Source organism: Schistocerca piceifrons, chromosome 5 (assembly GCF_021461385.2).
Source record: "Schistocerca piceifrons isolate TAMUIC-IGC-003096 chromosome 5, iqSchPice1.1, whole genome shotgun sequence".
NCBI lineage: Eukaryota > Metazoa > Arthropoda > Insecta > Orthoptera > Acrididae > Schistocerca > Schistocerca piceifrons.
The window spans coordinates 220,208,317-220,227,904 of record NC_060142.1 but is presented as its reverse complement, the minus strand read 5'-3'; positions in this window follow the sequence as shown (position 1 = coordinate 220,227,904).

The following is a 19,588-nucleotide window of genomic DNA, read 5'->3' as shown; positions in this document are numbered from 1 at the left end:
CTCCAATTCACGTATCATGTCTGTGGCACTATTTCCCCTATTTCGCGATAGTACAAAACGAGCAGTTTTGGTCATCTGTTGACTTTACAAGACAGTAAATGACAGCATCATCTGCAAACAATCTAAGACAGCTACTCAGATTGTCATCCTATGTCGTTAATATAGATCAGGAACAATAGAGGGCCTATAACACTTCTTTGGCGAACGCCGGATATTATTTCTGTTCTACGCGATGGCTTTCCGTATATTACTACGAACTGTGATCTTTCTCACAGGAAATCACGAATCCAATCGCACAACTGAGGCGATATTCCATAGGCACGTAGTTCGGTTAGAAGACGCTTGTGAGAAACGGTGTCGAAAGCCTTCTGGAAATCTACAAATATGGAAGCAATTTGACATCCCCTGTCGATAGCACTCATTACTTCATGAGTATAAAGAGCTAGTTGTGTTTCGCAATAACGATATTTTCTGAAGCCCTGCTGACTACGTGTCAAAACCCTTCTGCAAATCGACATTAGTGATGTGGGCCTGTACTTCAGCGGATTATTCCTATTTCCCTTTATGTTATTGCTGTGACTTGAGCATTTTCCAGTCTTTTGGTACGAAACTTTCTGTTAGCGAGCGGTTCAATATAATTGCTAACTATGGAGCTATTGTATTAGCATACTCTGAAAGGAAACTGACTGTATACAATTTCGATCGGAGGCCTTGCCTTTATTAAGTGATGTAAGCTGCTTTGCTACACAGAGGATTTCTGCTTCTATGTTTCTCATCTTGGCAGTTGTTCTTGATTGCAATTTAGGAATATTTAGTTCGTCCTCTTTGGTGTAGGAGTTTCGGAAAACCGTGTTTAATAACTCTGCTTTAGTGGCACTGCCATCAGTGACTTCACCGTTGTTATCGCGGAGTGAAGGTATTGATTGCTGCTTACCACTGTTGTGCTTTGTGTATGACCAGAATCTCTTTTGATTTTCTGCCAGATTGCGAGACAGAATTTCGTTGTGGAAATTATTAAAAGCATCTCGCACTGAAGTACGCGCTATATTTCGAACTTCTGCAAAACTTTGCCAATCTTGAGGGTTTTGCGTTCTTTTAAATTTGGCATGCTTTTTTCGTTGCTTCTGCAACAGCGATCTGACCAGTTTTGTGTACCATGGGGGATCAGTACCATCACTTATTAATTGAGATATCTCTCTCAATTGCCGTCGATACTATCTCTTTGAAATCATTCCACATCTTTTCTATGCTTACGTGATCAGATCGGAAGGAGTGGAGACTGTCTCATAAAAAGGCATTAAGGGCATTTCTATCAGCTTTTTTAAATAGTTGTTCTTTGCATTTCTTTTTGATTGTTATTGGTATTACGGTATTCGACCTAGCAGCAACCGCCTTGTGGTCGCTGACTCCTGTAACAGTCATGATATTCCCTATTTGTCCAGGATTATTTGTTACTATGAGGTCAAGTACGCTTACGCAACCATTTACGCTTCGAGTGGGCTCATGAAGTAATTGTTGAAAATAATTTTCTGAGAAATCATTCAATACAATTTCGGATTACGTTTTATGCCTGCCGCCGGCTTTAAATGTATAATTTTTTCCAAAGTATCGAGGGTAGATTGAAGTCACCACCGACAATAATTGTACAAGCGCGGTACCTATTTGAAATGAGACATAAGTCATCTTTGAACTGTTCAGGAACTATATCTTCTGGGTGTCGGTAAAACGATCCAATTAGTAGTTTAGTCCGATTGTCAAGTATAACCTCTACCCATACTATTTCGCAGGAACTATCTACTTCAATTTCACTACAAGCCAAACTACCTCAGTCAGCAATAAATACTCTACCACCAATTGTATTTACTCCATTCTTGAACACTGTTAGATCGTTTGAAAAAATTTCGGCTGAACTTATTTCCGGCTTTAATCAGCTTTCTTTACCTATAGCTATTTGAGCTTCAGTGCTTTCTATTAGGGCTTGGAGCTCTGGTTCTTTCTCAACATAGCTACTACAATTTACAGCTACAATATCGATCGTTTTTACAACTACTCTCTCCCTCCCCGGTAGCTGAATGGTTAGCGTGACGGATTGTCAATCCTATGGTCCCGGGTTCAGTTCCCGACTGGGTCGGGGAATTTTCTCCGCCCAGGGACTGGGTGCTGTGCTGTCTTCATCATCATCCTATCATCCTTATCGACTGCAGGTCGCCGAAGTTGCGTCAAAATGGAAGACCAGCATCCGGCGAACGGCTTGCCAGCGGGGGACCCTAGCCATACGATTAAATAAATAAACTACCCTTCTGTGTTTTACCTGCCCCCATTTAGATGGACACCCTTTCTGCAGTTTCCTAAGACCCTCTAACCTAAAAAACTGCACAGGCATATCAGCACAGCCCACGCTACCCATGTAGCCACTTCCTGTGTGTAGTGGACTCCTGACCTATTACGCGGAATCCAGAAACCCATCACCTGATGGTGCAAGTTAAGGAATGTGCAGCCTACACGGTCACAGAACCGCCTGAGCCTCTGATTCAGACACTCTGCTCGACTCTGCACCAAAGGACCACAGTCGGTTCTGTCGACAATTCTGCAGATGGTGAGCTCCGCCTTAATCTCGTAGTCTTTACCATTTCCGCTAGCCTCCCGAAACCAGAGAGAATCTCCTCCAATCCAAAGCGACACACGTCACTGGTGCCGAAACGGGCCACTACCTGCAGTTGGCTGCACCCTGTACTCTTCATGGCATACGGAAGCACCCTTTCCACATCTGGAATGACTCCCCCCCAGTATGCACACAAGGTGCACACTGGCTTCCTTCCCCTCCTTGGCAACCATGTTCCTAAGGAGCCCCATTACTTGCCTAACGTTGGAGCTCCCAACTACCAGCAAACCCACCCTCTGTCAATGCCCAGACCTTGCGGGCTGAGAAGCTTCCTCTGGAACAGGTTAGACGACTGGATCCGGCTGAGAGATTTCACCACTCAGAGATAACACCCGAAACCTGTTCGTCAAACGAATCAGGGAGGCCCTACGATCGGCCCCTCGGAAACTCTTTCACTGCCTGCCAGACTTTGGAATGATCTCCCACTCAACCAAGGGTGAGGGGTCAACCTCAGTGCAGCCAGTACCTGGGATGGTCACAGCAGTGGACCGATCGTGGGACACGTGGAACCTGTTCGACGTCCCTCGCATCCTCGTGTGACCCCCCACAGTGATGCCCCTTGGCAGCAACCTCAAGCTGTGTGACGGAAGTCAACACTGCCTGAAGCTGTGAGCGAATAGTCACCAACTCAGCTCGCTTCTGTATACTGCAATCACAGTTCCTATCCATTACTGTAACAAACAAACGGTTTATTCGCCTTATTACCAGCAGGAAATCGCAGTGCTCTCTCACTGACAGCCTAACGGATTCTGAGCTGTTCTAACCAAAACAAACAAAAGCCTGTACCATATGAAGTTCGATACAAGGATCGATAACAAGGGCTGTACTGTACGCTACACTGTTATTGTGCCTAGTAAGTACTCAAACACCCAAGAAATTACAAAAATAAACTAGTAACTACACATATAACTGAAAATATGTCGCTCCTATTCGAATCTCGTAAAAATATGTAGTAAACGAACGGTGTACTCACCTTATTAGCAGCAGGAACTCGCGATGCTCTTTCATTGACGGTCTAACTTATAATGTAGTTCGTCTTCTGCAAATCTACCGTGCTCGTCACTAACGGTGGAGTTGTTGCTGCTGATCTTCATTTTTAAAGACACACAAGCACCGAAATACGTTGTTCAACTGTAAGCGATGTGATCCAAAATGTCATACTTGTTTTCAGAGTGAGACAACCAGTCTCTCTCTCTCTCTCTCTCTCTTTCTCTCTGTCTTCCACCATCCAGCTGGTCTTTGCCTTGGACTCGTGGTCCGTTACATGGCACTCCATCCAGCAGCAGACAACGCCGACGACTGCTCGCACAGTGTACTGTGGTCCCATTCCATTTCATAAAAGCACGTATGGAGGTGGGATGCAGTTGAAATCAAATGGCTCTAAGCACTATGTGACTTAAAATCTGAAGTCATCAGTCCCATAGGCTTAGAACTACTTCAACCTAACTAATCTAAGGAGATCACAGACATCCATGCCCGAGGCAGGATTCGAACCTGCGACTGTAGCAGCAGCGCGGTTCCGGACTGAAGCGCCTAGAACCACTTGGCCACAGCGGCCGGCACGGGACGCACTATTCGAAGGTTCTACCGGATAGTGAGGTATGTTTAGTGATTATTATTACCAAGGGGGTGCTTTTTTTTCTCCCAAGTAAAACGATGCGTTGTGTTTATTAGACTTTTTTTTTTTTTGCAGTTTTCTTGTCTATAGGACTGTGGCACGAATTCCACTGTCTTTTGAAACCCATGGCCTAACGGCGTAATCATGAATTTTGCGATAACTAAATAGGGAACTCTCCTCTTGCAAGGTATTTGTTTAAAGATGCGAGTGTTCCTACTACTCAGCGTACGCTTCAGATTTCACAATGGAGAACGGCAGCAGTCAAGGATTTGGTTCGTGGGTTGAAGTGGTAATTAGGCGCTTGCGCCGTGGGAAATAACAGAGAAGAACATGTTTTTCCTCTGGGTCATACAGTACTTAGAGTAAATATAGCCTATAGCCTACTGTACAGGACTTTCACAATACTTTAGAGATGAGAAAATTTACGTGTTCTCTGTCGCTGTGGAAACAGTGCAGGATATACATTTAGAAAGGGGTGGTCAGTAGACAGGTATTTTGCTATTGTTCACAAATCCTGCATGTCACTTTTCAGAAAGCATTCCCCTCAGCTTCCGGGAATGTCTTTGATGCCACAATGATGTATTGTAGACAGGAATTTTTTTTTGCAAAGAACTGTTTGGTGTCGGCAGGTATTACCTCCCTCTCTTTCTCTCTCTCTCTGCTGCAGGTATTCGAAAAGCTTTCAGCATTAACAGCAGAATTCTCTGGAAATAGCAATATTACTGGAGGATGCTGTTGAAAGTTTAGAGAATGGGAAGACTAGAGAGCTGTATTCCAGGAAGACTTCATCTGTGAAAATGATTGATAGAGTAAATTATTTATGAACGCAGAGGACTGCTGACTGCATATCACACATGCACACACACACACACACACACACACACACACACACACACACATACACATGCGCTGCTAAACTATGCTATTGTTCTAGGCCAGCGATAGCTTCTGTTTGCTCTCGTCCATCTATACACATGAGGCTGAGTGCATTTTTATGTTTGGACCCCAAAGAATGTACCACGTCACGCTTGTAAAATCATAACAGGACTACATATGCCATCTCATGTGGGAGCTGCTGGAGGCAGTCGGGTATTGCGAGTGCCGGCAGCTAGTGCGGCAGTCCCACTACAGGCCGCTGTCACCAGTAGAGCATCCAGCGACACCCCCACCCACCCCCCACCCCCCAACACGATGCGTCACCACCTGACAGCCCGGGATCTGGTGCTGCGCATTAAGTATGTGATTATGAGTGTGGTGTATTGTCGTATAGTAGTAGTTTTTAACCTCCGCTACACTAGCACCTGCTAATTTACAAGGCCTTTTCATGTTGTTCTTATATACTGCAACATACAGCTGTAATTTACAAACCACTTGGTGTTTCTCTTTGCACCGTCACCTTTTTTTTTTTTTTAGCATGGTGTTAATATCAGTAGCAGGTATGTGAACTCCAATTTTTTAACATCACTGTAATTCTAGCTTCTACATAATTTCTATGTGTAACCCAGCTTAGGACGTCGTTTCAGTTATAGTTTTAGATCGAGTCTTTTTCGCGCCAATTCACTTGTGGAGCAGAGAGATTTATTTCGACTTGTATGCCTGCTACTAGTTTCGAGGGGTATTGTGAATTTTTTTCCAGTAGGATAACATCAGTTGTGTGACATGGCCAATTTTGAGCCGTATTGTGATTTTAGGCACTCATTATGTAGCACTATGCATATTGATGTGTAATTAGAAGCGATCGAATTTTAATTCAGTTTCTCACCAAAAATAAATAAATTACTTTAACCAAACCTTCCTCTCCCGCAGCTGGACAGAGATCGACCGTTTCCCACCTTAAAATAAATATAATTCCATCCTATGTCTGAAGTGCGGGTCTTCGGTAGTTCGATTTCCAGTAACAAAATACCAGCAGCAATTATTTTGGTTTTATTTGTTAGGTAGCCAGTTTCGACATTACATTATGTCATCTTGAGGCCTGCATATATTGAGTAACCCTCGTGTTAGAAACCAGTGCAACTATGTCAACTGGTATCGTGAAGATTTTTTTTTTTTCCCACGGGCATGTGCATTCCTTGGACATCTGTCAGCAAGTGGGTTTCCCACCACGTTTTTGTGCGTCCATCCTTTTCACTGGAGGTCTTGAGGGATCACGGCCATTCATTATTGTAAGAAAATTGAACGCCTACAGCCATTCTTATGATCTTATTTATTGTGTAGCTACCAGTTTTGGTGCTTCAATCCAGTATCTTCAGGCCTTAGTTTATGCTGAATGGGTTACCACAATCCAAATATGCTTTGGATCAGTGGCCAACATACGTGGTTTACAAAGACAATCTGCAACTCTCATGTCAGCATCCCAACTATCAACAGCCAAACAGCCAACAGTTGATCATTGACGCTGTCCACCATGAAGGGGTGCTTGTAGGTCCAGCCCCGCACCCAGTCTCTGTGCTGAGGCTGGTGAACCAACACTTATAATCCGTTGATAACTCCTCATGGTGTGTCAGGCCTTCAACATCCTTGCAGTTCCATATTCACCTGCATACCATAGTGTTGCTCATCCACCTCTGGAGCGCCTTTTCTCCATTCGTCCATAAGCAAGGAGGCTATTTGAAATCCTTGTGTGGCATGTTCTGGAGTCACTTGGAGTGGAGCAAGTACAACCCCAAATCCAGGATTTTAACCACCTGCCGAACTAGTAACTACAGAGGCCAAGAGTAATTTTAGATTGGCCCGCCTGGTTAGCCGTGCGGTCTAATGCACTGCTTTCCAGATTGGGAAGGAGCACCTGGCTCCCTGGCACAAATCCGCCCGGCAGTCCAGTGAGCCAGCCAGTCTGTGGATGGTTTTTAGGCGGTCTTCCATCTTCCTCGGCGAATGCGGGCTGGTTCCCCTTACTCCACCTCAGCTGCACTATGTCGGCGATTGGTGTGCAAACAAGTTCTCCACGTACGCATGCACCACCATTACTCTATCATGCTAACATAGGGGTTACACTCGTCTGGTGTGAGACGTTCCCTGCGGGGGGGGGGGGGGGGGTGAGGGGGGGGGGTGTTCCACCAGGGGCTGAACAGCACAATAACACTGAAAGAGTGGTTCGGTGTGGGGCGGCTGAGGGTTGAAGTAGACTGCGGTCGTCGTGGGGTTGTGGACCACACCGTCGTTTCTAGGCTCCCGGTTAACATACAATACAATTTTAGATTTGGTGCAGTAAAAGAGACATTGCACTCCTGCATATGTTTTTAATGCATTATTTTATGACATTTTAAATGAGCACCACAATTCCACTTCTGTTTTTACGGATGGATCGAAGCAGGGGGACTCCGTTTGTTGCTCTGTTGCATTCCCTGACCTTGTCTTCAAGGTCCGACTGCCTCGGGACTTTGCTCTCTTTGGCACGGAATTATATGCGATCTTGCGGGCACTGGAGCAGATGAGATGTGCTTCGAGTGCTAAATTTCTGTCTGTTCCGATTCTCTGAGTGCCCTTCATTCTCTACAATGCTTGTACCCAGTAGGTAAAGTAGTCCAGAGTATCCACGACGCCTCCTCCAACTATAATTGCTGGAGAAGGAGTTGTCTTTCTGCTGGGTTCCAGGGCACATGGATATTGCAGGGTATGAAAGAGTGGATGTAGCTGCCAAGGAGGCCTGTCGTGATCCTCAGTTATTTCAGTGTACCATCCCCTTGCATACCATCATCTCGCTGTTGAGGTACAGAGTCATGCGACGATGGAACGACGTGTGACTGGAAGTGACAGATAATAAGGTGTGTCTCGTAAAGCCCACTACCACGCAGCAGTGGCGTACCTCCTTTCAGCGGCGAAGATGGGGCGTCGTCCTTCTCACTCATCTTCGCATAGCCCATAGTCCTCTGCCGCTTGGCGTCTTGCTCCAGCGACAGGATCCTCCAGTGTGTGGTGCTTGCGGCATATATATCACTGTGCGCCATATTTTACTACACTGTGCTTTATTTTCGGACGAGATGGTTGTGGCAGATTTGCCAGCAAATCTACCCCTATTTTAAGTGAGATTCAAATGAATGGGGTGCGGCCTTTAAGGTTCTGTGATGTGTTCAACTTGTTCCCTAAAATTTACGGAGTACTCTATATGGAGTACTTCGAGGAGGAAGCTTTGGCGTCATCCAAATGGAAACCTACTTGTTTTCTACGTTATGTGGATGACACGTTCGTGATCTCGCCCCATAGAAGGGACAAGCTCCTAGACTTTCTTACACACCTAAACTCCATACATCCGAAAATCAAATTCACTATGGACACCAAAGCAGAAGGAATATTACCATTCCTGGTCGTCATGGTCAAAAGAAGAGCGGATGGCACCCTGGGTCACGGGGTGAACAGGAAGAAAACGCACACCGACCTGTATTTGCAAGCGGATAGCTGCCACCACCCTGCGCAGAGGAACGGTGTGCTAAAAACACTGGTGCACAGGACGCGCACCAACTCTGAAGCAGAGAGTCTGTCCCTAGAGCTGGAACACCTCAAAACTGTATTCCTGAAAAACGGGTACTCGGAATGGCAGATCAGACGCGCTCTCCCCCATCTCTACATTAGAGCGTGCGGAGACGGAAGAAATCACTGAGAAAGAGATAGTCACTGCCTACATACCGTATAATGGCGCACTATCGGGGAAAATAGGACGAATATTGAGGAAACACCGAGTAGGAACTGTCTTACGCCCACAAAATAAACGCAAGTACTTCGCCACATATGCATCTTTCTGAACCTCATGGAACGATTGGTCACATAAGTTCCATCCTCAAACTGATATATTGCTGGGGGTTTCTGTAGCGGAGAATATAACGCTGTTTGTTCCCCAGCATTGTCAACAGGTTTGGGATGGAACTAGTTTGCAGGACTAGGCACTCCAGACATAGCGGCAAGTTGCTTTGGTCGTCACCCAAATCTGGTGGGATATTCCAGCTAGTTTTACCTCCTGGACATATCCTTCAGCAGCATCCTCTGCGACATCATGGATCTTTTCCTTCAAACTGACGCCTTCCTCCTTAGGCAGCCATCAAAAAACTCGAAATGGTTGACCCTGTTGTGTGGTGTACCAGTAGAGCTTTTTAACATCCAGGTAAAGGATGTAACTTAAATAAGCAAATGATCTGTACTCCGCTGCATCTCTGGTGATATGCATATTCTCCTTTAACATAATCTCAGCAAGTTTCTGAAGAGGCATAACCACTTCCTGGACTCACTTCATTTTAAGCAAAATGAAGTGAGTCCAGGAAGTGGGCCCTTATTCCTGGCGTCATTCTCGTGCAAAACGAATAGTACTTCTCAGTGGTGTCAGGGATGACATAAACCTTATCACCCTTCAACCCAAAATTACCAAAGTGTTGAACGAGAAAGTGGGCATCATATCCACTCAAATTGTGGAAAAAGACAGACATGTGTCGCGACACAAACTTGGTACTTCAAGTTGCGTACATTGTGAGCCATACTGCAGAATTTCCTATTAGATGCTGGTGGCCTCTACGTGGAGTTTCCGCTTCTCCGTCCAGTGGTAGCCCACAAATATGTCAACTGCATGATCGCGCGAGGCATCAGTCTTCTCCGGCCGGCCGCGGTGGTCGTGCGGTTCTAGGCGCTGCAGTCCGGAACCGTGGGACTGCTACGGTCGCAAGTTCGAATCCTGCCTCGGGCATGGATGTGTGTGATGTCCTTAGGTTAGTTACGTTTAAGTAGTTCTAAGTTCCGGGGGACTGATGACCTAAGATGTTAAGTCCGAGATGGTCATAGGGACATTGCTGCGATTGATCATATCAACTCCCCGAGCAAGTTTTTCGAGCTCAGCGAGCAGCCATCTCGCAGGATTATCCCTAACATAAGATTCGAATTTGTTGCTTATTAGAATAATACGAACAAACAACATATGCTACCATATTCAACACATACCGTTCTGTGAAGCTAGTATGGGAGGCATAGGGATCGCCTTTACGTCGCGCCATAGGAGCTAGGAGTCACTCGAAGTCTTCGTAAATAGCGAAGTGTCATCGCTTCTGATGGTGGGTGTTCTTAAACTTTAAGAACTTTTTAACCTGGGTGGGCGTTTCAAATGGCTCTGAGCACTATGAGACTTAACATCTGTGGTCATCAGTCCCCTAGAACTTAGAACTACTTAAACCTAACTAACCTAAGGACATCACACACATCCATGCCCGAGGCAGGATTCGAACCTGCGACCGTAGCAGTCGCGCGGTTCCGGACTCAGCGCCTAGAACCGCGAGACCACCGCGGCCGGCGTGGGCGTTTCCACATGTACTGGTTCCTGGGCTCGAACAGACAATGTGGTGCCTTCAGAAGTACTTACTCTTAGTAAATGAGTTGAAGCATCTATAGTAAAAATACCTTGCCTCCTTTATTTTTTGACATTTGGGCGAAAAGCAGGTGGAACACACTTTTGATCCACACGTAGTGTTTCTTCTCGCACTCAGAGAATAGTAACAGGTTTATGAGTTTAATTTAGAGAAGTTGAGGGTTGCAACACTGGTTCCCGTCAGATCACCGAAGTTAAGCGCTGTCAGGCTGGGCTCACACTTGGATGGATGACCACCCGGTACCCGGTCTGTCGAGCTCTGCTGGCAAGCGGGGTTCACTCAGCACTTGTGAGGCAAACTGAGGAGCTACTTCATTGAGAAGTAGCGGCTCCGGCGTCGTAAACTGACATACGGCAGGGAGAGCGGTGTGCTGACCACATGACCACATGCCCCTTCATATCCGCATCCAGTGACGCCCGTGGGTTGAGGATGACACGGCGACCGGTGGTACCGTTGGGCCTTCCCAGGCCTGTTCGTACGGAGTTTAGTTTACTTAGAGGGTTGCAAATATTTTATGCTTGACTTCTCTGTTCTGCAGAACTTGCTCATGGTCTTTATCTTCTGGCTTGTCAACATCCAGGATGTATAAATCAACTGAATAAACGGGGTTCGCTCTCTCGGATTTTGGTATGTCCTGGAGTTTTATGGGGAAAGATCTACCTTGGAAATTGTAATACCCACAGATATATGATATGTTTTCGTACACTCTCCATATTTTGGATAATATCTGTCGCTAGCCAGCAGCGACCATGTAAACCAAAATATATCCCACCCAGCAGTATTCTGAAAATTAATATAAGACCATTTAGCAGCAGTACCTTTCGGGAGAGGGATGAAACAGGACCGCCCATAATTGTTTTTCGCTGTGTCTAATAGTTTTCCTGCAAACACGACACATAATTAAATACTATGTGGTCTACACTTGTCAGCACAGACTAAGCGTCTTAGGTTAAACTTTCACACACACACACACACACACACACACACACATATACATATATATATATATATATATATATATATATATATATATATATATATACATATGTGCCTTACTGGATGACCTTTCCTGCATTTTGGGAATATGTCCCTGTATGACGCTCTTGGTAAAAACATTCGAATTACTCCGAGATATATGTATACTATTGTTTTTAACTCATAGATTTATTATGTGAAAATGTTTCTGAAGAGAAAAATTTGAATTGTTTTGCTTCAAATGTCTCACTGTCATTTGTTGAGAAACTTTGCAAACATTTAAACACATTCCAAAATGACTAATTCGTGGAGCAATAAGAGCAATTAAAATGTGTTCTACTTACTATCCTGTCGACTGTGCCCCAAAACCTTTAATCTTATTGATCGTGAATACAGCATTCTAATGCATTTCTCTAATAAATCTCTCGGATTCAGTTTGCTTCATTTACGTACACTATGAAATTGTTATTGTTTAAATCAAATAACGTAACGGAATTTCATCATGTAATGTGACTGAAGCAGTTTCCTGCAATTTGGAAACAATTTTTGGTTCTGTATTTTTTTTTATTAGGGTTCACATACACTGAAGAGCCGAAGAAACTGGTACACCTGCTTAATGCCGTGTAGGGCACCCGCGACCACTCAGAAGTGACGCAACACGACGTATTATGGACTCGACTAATGTCTGAAGTAATGCTGGAGGGAAATGACACCATGAATCCTGCAGGGCTGTCCATAAATACATAAGAGTACGAGGGGGCGGAGATCTCCTTTGAACAGCATGTTGCAAGGCAAATATACTCAATAATTTTCATGTCTGAGAAGTTTGGTGGCCAGTGGAAGTGTTTAAACTCAGAAGTTCCTGGAGCTGCTCAGTAGCAATTCTGGACGTGTGGGACGTCGCACTGTCCTGCTGGAATTCCAAAGTCCGTCGGAATGGACAATGGACGTGAATGGATGCAGGTGCTTACGTGCATGTCACCCGTCAAAGTCTATCTAGACGTAACAGGAGTCTTATGTCACACCAACTGCACACGCCCCACACCATTACAGAGCGTACACCAGCTCGAACAGTCCCCTACTGACATGCAGGGTCCATGGGTTCATGAGATTGTCTCCATACCCGTACACGTCCATTCGCTCGATACAATTTGAAACGAGACTCGTCCGACCAGGCAACGTACTTCCAGTCATCAACAGTCCAATGTCGGTGTTGACGGGCCCAGGAGAAGCGTAAAGCTTTGTATCGTGCAATCATCAGGGATACATGAGTAGGCCATCGCTCCGAAAGCCTATATCGATGGTGTTTCATTGAATGGTTCACACGCTCACACTTATTGATGACCCAGCATTGAAATCTGCAGCAATTTGCGGAAGGGTTGCACTTCGGTCTCGTTGAACGATTACCTTCAGTCGTCATTAGTCCCGTGCTTGCAGTATCTTTCTCCGGCCGCAGCGATGTCGGAGATGTGATGTTTTACCGGATTCCTGATATTCAAGATACACTTTTGGAATGGCCGTACGAGAAAATCCACATTTCAGCGCTACCTCGGTGACGCTGTGTCCCATAGCTCGTGCGCCGACTGTAACACCACGTTCAAGCTCACTTAAATCATGATAACCTGGCATTCTAGCAGCAGTAACAGATCTAACAATTGCTCCAGACAGTTGTCCTATATAGGCGATGTCGACTGCAGCGACGTATCCTACCTGTGTACATACTTTTGTATTTGAATACGCATGACTTTACCAGTTTCTTTGGCGCTTCATGTAAACGTAATCCTTCCTCTGGTGCAACTTATTCACTAGGCGATGACGAAAAGTGTGAGATAAAACTTTATAACCCTGGAGCGTTCCCTTCGAAAAAATTGCAGAAAATACGAACGTATGTACAGGTGAGTAGACTTTTATTCATAACTTATACAAAATGTTCGAAGTCTTTGCAACAAACGTCTCGAGGAGAAAACTTGTGGTATGTGCAACTACTGGCGTTTTTTAGAGATAAAATATTCGTTGATGCTTCCGAGCGACGCTAGGCGTATTTTATTATTGGTTACGCTCCTGAGATGTGAAAGAGTGTAGGCTCTGTGCAACGTACACATTCAGTGTGTATTGCCGTGTGCTCCTCGTGAAATGCCGGCCAGAGTGGCCGAGCGGTTAAAGGCGCTACAGTCTGGAACCGCGCGACCGCTACGGTCGCAGGTTCGAATCCTGCCTCGGGCATGGATGTGTGTGATGTCCTTAGGTTAGTTAGGTTTAAATAGTTCTGAGTTCTAGGGGACTTATGACCACAGCAGTTGAGTCCCATAGTGCTCAGAGCCATTTGAACCATCCTCGTGAAATGGGGTAGGCTGAGCTTCTGAAATATCTTTCTCCTCTTAGAAGCACTCATTCTTAATGTTTCTTGTTGAAAATCACTGTATCAGTTTATTGTGGTTGGTAGTAGGTAGATACAATACGCCTGATTAGTAGCTCCCTCTAGTCCGGTGAAATCCCGTCGTCCCAGGTCCGCGAATTCAATTAAAAGAGACCTAGCGTCGCTGGGGAACGTCAACAAACATCATATTTTAGACAAAAGTTGCTCCTCATCGCGTGATGTACTACCGGTACACGTTTTCTGCAGGGACTTTCAAACATCTTGAACGTCTTTTTTTATTTTAATATATTTCATGTTCTGAACGTACATTGTAACCCGTATTTCGTAGCTGCAGTTGCCCCATCTCCAAATTGAAAAGTAGCATGTATAAAGTAGTTTCCAAGCTTCCTTGTGTGTAATGTATCTTAGAGAGAACGAGTTTTTTTCAGCCTGAAGGGTCATAGCTCGTCTCATGCTAAAGCTAGAAACTAACTTTGTCCTCGAAAGGAATCTTTTGCCAGTCGACAGTCATGCCACCAGATGAGTGCTCAGGGGCATCAATGCAAAGCTGTTGCCATCGTGGTATCTGTACACTGTGTCTTGTACCCTGGGTCCCACTAGGCCGATCTCCTCCCTGTCGAGTGTAGATTTCCCCTGATCCACAGTCATGTGAGCATCCGCTTTCACTAAGTATGCGTTCAGCTGTTCCTCTGACTGGTTGGTGTCGGCGGCAAACATGGGATTTGGGGAACAGCATTGATGCGAATGATATGAACAATACCGTATGAGTGAATTGCAGCGCTTTTGAGAATAAATGGTGTTTTAAAAGCAGTTACATTGAAACTGAGGCCAACAAGTACTGCTAAGATTCACCAAATATTTCCATTGCAGATGTGTTTTCACAATTTCGTTACTAACAGACGCTAATGTTGACGAGCCTATGCTGCATAACAGATACCAAAAAACAAGTTAAGTAGTGACAAGTAATAAATATAAAAAATGCTAGTAATTATATTTAAAAACTAAATAAAACCAACCTTTAAAAATTAACATATTCCACTACGTTCAGTGCTGTATTTCATATATTGCAGAATAAATACTAAATACGAAACACTTCATAATGTTGCACAAAATTATACATGTCCGTCTCCATAGCTGCGCGATCAGCGCGGCGGATTGTCAGGTGGAAGGGCCCGGGTTCGGTTCACCGCAGCGTCGGAGATTTTCTGAGTGTTGTCCTTAAATTCGTATCGTCATCACTGACATTCCACCAAAGAGATGGCTGAGTGGGCACATCCCGAAATCCAATAAACTAAATAAAAAAAATAAAACATATATACACAGTCAAGTGACATTAATGTGACCACCGCCAATGTTCGATGTCGACGTGCAATAAACGCTAACAGACGTCAAGTGGCAGCATCAGCAATGGAGAGTATATAAAGCGTGTCACGGTGATGAGGAAAACAATACAGTCGTTGTCGTAATGCAGAAACGGAGCGACTGATTTGATGTCCAAAAGGGAATGATCATTGGCTTTCAGGACAAGGGTGGAAGCATTCAAGAAAGGGCTACGTTTATGACCTATTCGTGGGCCGCCGCAGCCTGCCGGGGTGGCAGAGCGGTTCTAAGCGCTACAGTCTGGAAATGTGCGACCGCTACGGTCGCAGGTTCGAATCCTGTCTCGGGCATGGATGTGTGTGATATCCTTAGGTTAGTTAGGTTTAAGTAGTTCTACATTCTAGGGGACGGATGACCTCATAAGTTAAGTCCCATAGTGCTCAGAGCCTTTTGCACCATTTGAAGTGCCGCTGCGGTTAAAGTATACTGTGCTTGGCAAAATGGCGCTCTCCAAAACCGGCACCGAGGCAACTGCGGTGCACCGTGCACCGCGGATGGCAGGGGTGAACGACTGCTGTGGGTATGTGTGTGGGTGAATAGATGCACATCTGCCGAGCGACTGACTGCCCAGATGAACCAAGGGGCTACCACAGTGTCTCCTCAACGACTGTTCAACGTACATTGATGCGTATGGGCTTCAGCAGGAGTCGCCTGGTTCATACACCCATGCTGACTACTGTTCAAATGGCTCTGAGCACTATGGGACTTAACATCTGAGGTCATCAGTCCCTAGAACTTAGAACTACTTAAACCTAATTAACCTAAGGACATCACACATAACCATCCCCGAGGCAGGATTCGAACCTGCGACCGTAGAGGTCGCGCGGTTCCAGACTGAAGCGCCTAGAACCGCTTGGTCACACCGGCCGGCGACTACTGTTCATCGGTGACAAAGGCTAGAGCCTGCACGCCAGTACCGTAACTGGACATCCACTGAGTGGTGACAGGAGGCCTTTTCAGAAGAATCACGTTTTATGCGCCATCGGACAGATAGCCGTTGAGGTGAGTGGCGTGACTCATCTGAAAGCAGACAACCCGCAACTGTCATGGGAAGGGTTCAGGCCAGAAGGCACTCTCTGGATGATTTCTTCATTCTGGAAGGCACAATGCACCAACACAAGGTTGCATCTATCCCTGGGAACCATGTCCACCCCCAGCTACAGTTCGTTTTTCCTTGGCATGATGGCACCTGCCAGCAGGACGATGCAACGTGACACACTGTTCGTGTGATTCGAAGAGCTCCAGGAACAGTTTACCGTAATCCCCTGGCCACCAAAGTACCCGGATTTAAATATGATTGAGAATCTGTGGGACCACATCGATCGGGCTGTGCCCGCTATGGATCTTCAACCGGGTAACCTAGCGCAGTTAGAGCCGGTGTGGTTTCACATCCCTGTCAGAACCTTCCACAATCTCATTGACTTCCTCCCTGCACGTCTCGCAGCAGTTCGTGGTGGTTATTCAGTCTTTTGACTGGTGGTCACGTTGATGTGACTGGACATTGTATTTATTTCGTCACGGAACGGCTTTCGGCCTCTTAGGACATCTCCAGGTAAGAAATGAATGTCACAAACACAGATATAATGGCATTCTACCTATGCAGATATTATTTGCACAGGAAATACCAAAATAATGACATGTAGAGTCTTTACGTAGAAACGATTGTGGCGGTGTGGGTGCTGGCAGTTTGCGGGGTGTACTGTGTCTGTAGCTATGGTTTTTCCGTAAATACTAAATAAGTGTCTCTTTGTGCTAGTATCTATATGGCGGTCCAATAAATTTGTAGGAGAGTCTCCCAGCACACTTGTAAACTGAATTTTCTTATGTTGGCAATATAATTGTTGTAACAATGTACCTAACTGTGTAGTGGTACCAGTCCATAAACACAGCATATCATCCACATATCTGAACTAATTTCAGATTTTGCATTTCAGTGACTCAATCTAGGAAGTAGACTACTACTGAATGTGACACCAAAGTGCTTAATCACCACATCACATCGTTCGGTGCATGACTGGTAATGAAATAAAGACATAAGAAGAAAGCTAACACAGGCAAGCAGAGCATCCCTCGCTAAAAGAAGTCTTCTAATATCGCATATAGCCTTTAAGTAGTGAAAGGAATTTGTGAGAAAGTACTTCTGCAATATAACATAGTATGGAAGTCAGTCATGCACATCGAAAACCGGAAGAGAGTAGAAGCGAGTCAGCTGATGTGTGATGTCACAGGAAAGGCCGAAAATTCGGTGGACCGATGAGAATTGCTCAGTTTCTCCAGAGCATCGGCGACGAAAGGAATTTATGCGAAACCACCATCTAAGCCTACCGGAGTGGCCGAGCGGTTCTAGGCGCTTCAGTCTGGAACCGCGCGACCGCTACGGTCGCAGGTTCGAATCCGGCCTCGGGAATGGATGTGTGTGATGTCCTTAGATTAGTTAGGTTTAAGTAGTTCTAAGTTGTAGGGGACTGATGACCTCAGAATTTCAGTCCCATAGTGATCAGAGCCCCCATGTGAACCACCAACTAGAAGAAGGTTCAGGTTGCTCAGACATATGCTAAGACATCAGTGAGTATCTTCCACAGCACTAAACGGAGCCGTAGATCGTAAAAACTTTAGGGGAAGTCACAGCATAATATACAGGGTGTACCATTTATCTTGACCACAGAAAATAACTTTCTGTCCAGAAAAAAACTAAAAGTGTATCAAAGAAATGTTGTTTAGCTAAAGAGGAACGTCAACCAGTATGACTACCTTTCTTGTGTGAACAGAGCACGTCTTTTTTAAATAACACCCTATAAATTTTATTCGGTAATCCAATTCCTCTCCTAAGGACCTATTCAAAAACGTATCACAGTGAACCATTCATGTAAACATGACGACAATAAAAATGTAACGCAAAACTGACTTTGACTCTCTTGTACTAGCACACAGTGCTACTACTAGGGATAATTCGTCTACGTGCTGGCTACTACTAGGGATAACTCGTCCACGTGCTGGAGCGGACAGTAATCAAATGTGGAACGCAAGGAAAATGCATAACGGTCATTCAGTCAACCATCTACTGTGTGAATTATGCACACCAATGAAGACAATGCAGGAATGTTACTAACCAAGGGAGAATGTAATTAGGATGGATCAAGAGGGATGTTAAAGTGCGATGTACACTGCTTTCAGAAATACGCTACTCCTATTCAAGCTGTTGTCTGTTCACGCGTGGATTAGTTGTAACAGATGCTAAAACAGTAACTTAGAATGTTTCGTCTTGGAGTATGTACGACGACTGTTTTATCATGGGTTGAAACAAGACGAGAAAACATCAGCGGGGAAGGCAGATCCACGTCAGGATATTGCTGTGTGCAGAGTTCTTCTGCCAGAGTAGCATTACGTGAATACTACTCTGTGGTAAGTTCTGTAACAAGAAAGTCGATTACGGTATATAAATGTAAGATACTAAGAGGGCAATCCCAAAATAATAAAATCTGTCGTTTAAGGAGTGACTCTCTATAAGCATTGCAATTCTTTTTTCCGAGAATAGGTTGATTTTATTCAGGACTCCAACAAATCATATTATTCCCCACTCTTTTGGCGGCAAAACCTTATTTTTAAATATAATATTCGTTCGATTCGACGGCTTTGTGTCACCTTATTAGGAGGATGTGTATGCCATTGTGGTACCTCTCTAATGGTTGACATCGGAACCAACGTGTTTCTGCATCAATAGCCTCAAAATCATACACGTACTGCTTCATTGAGCCAAACAAATGAAGTCGGAATGTATGAGATCCGGCTGTAGAGCGGATAAGGAAGAACAGTCCATTGACGTTTTGTGAACTCCTCATAGACTTGTGTGAGCCCTTGCACAGTCTTGGATAAGGAGACGTTCGTTTGCATTTTTGTGGCGACGAACTCACTGAAGTCGTGTCTTCAATTTCCTGCGGGCAGCACAGCTGTGTATGGTCGGCTGACACTGGGGGATATGGGACAGGTTTGCACGACCTTGTTGCGATGATGACAGATGCCTCGTCCAAAGGCTCACCGTGATTTTGTTCACTACCAGGTCTCCGTAGACATTCTGCAAGCGCCTATGAATATCTGCCATACTCTGGATTACCGTCGAAAGAAACTAAATGACAGCTCTTTGCTTGGAACGCACCTCCGTTGTTACAGACATCATTTTAAGACTACGTATAGCGCTGCTACCAATCGGTTCAAATGGTTCAAATGGCTCTGAG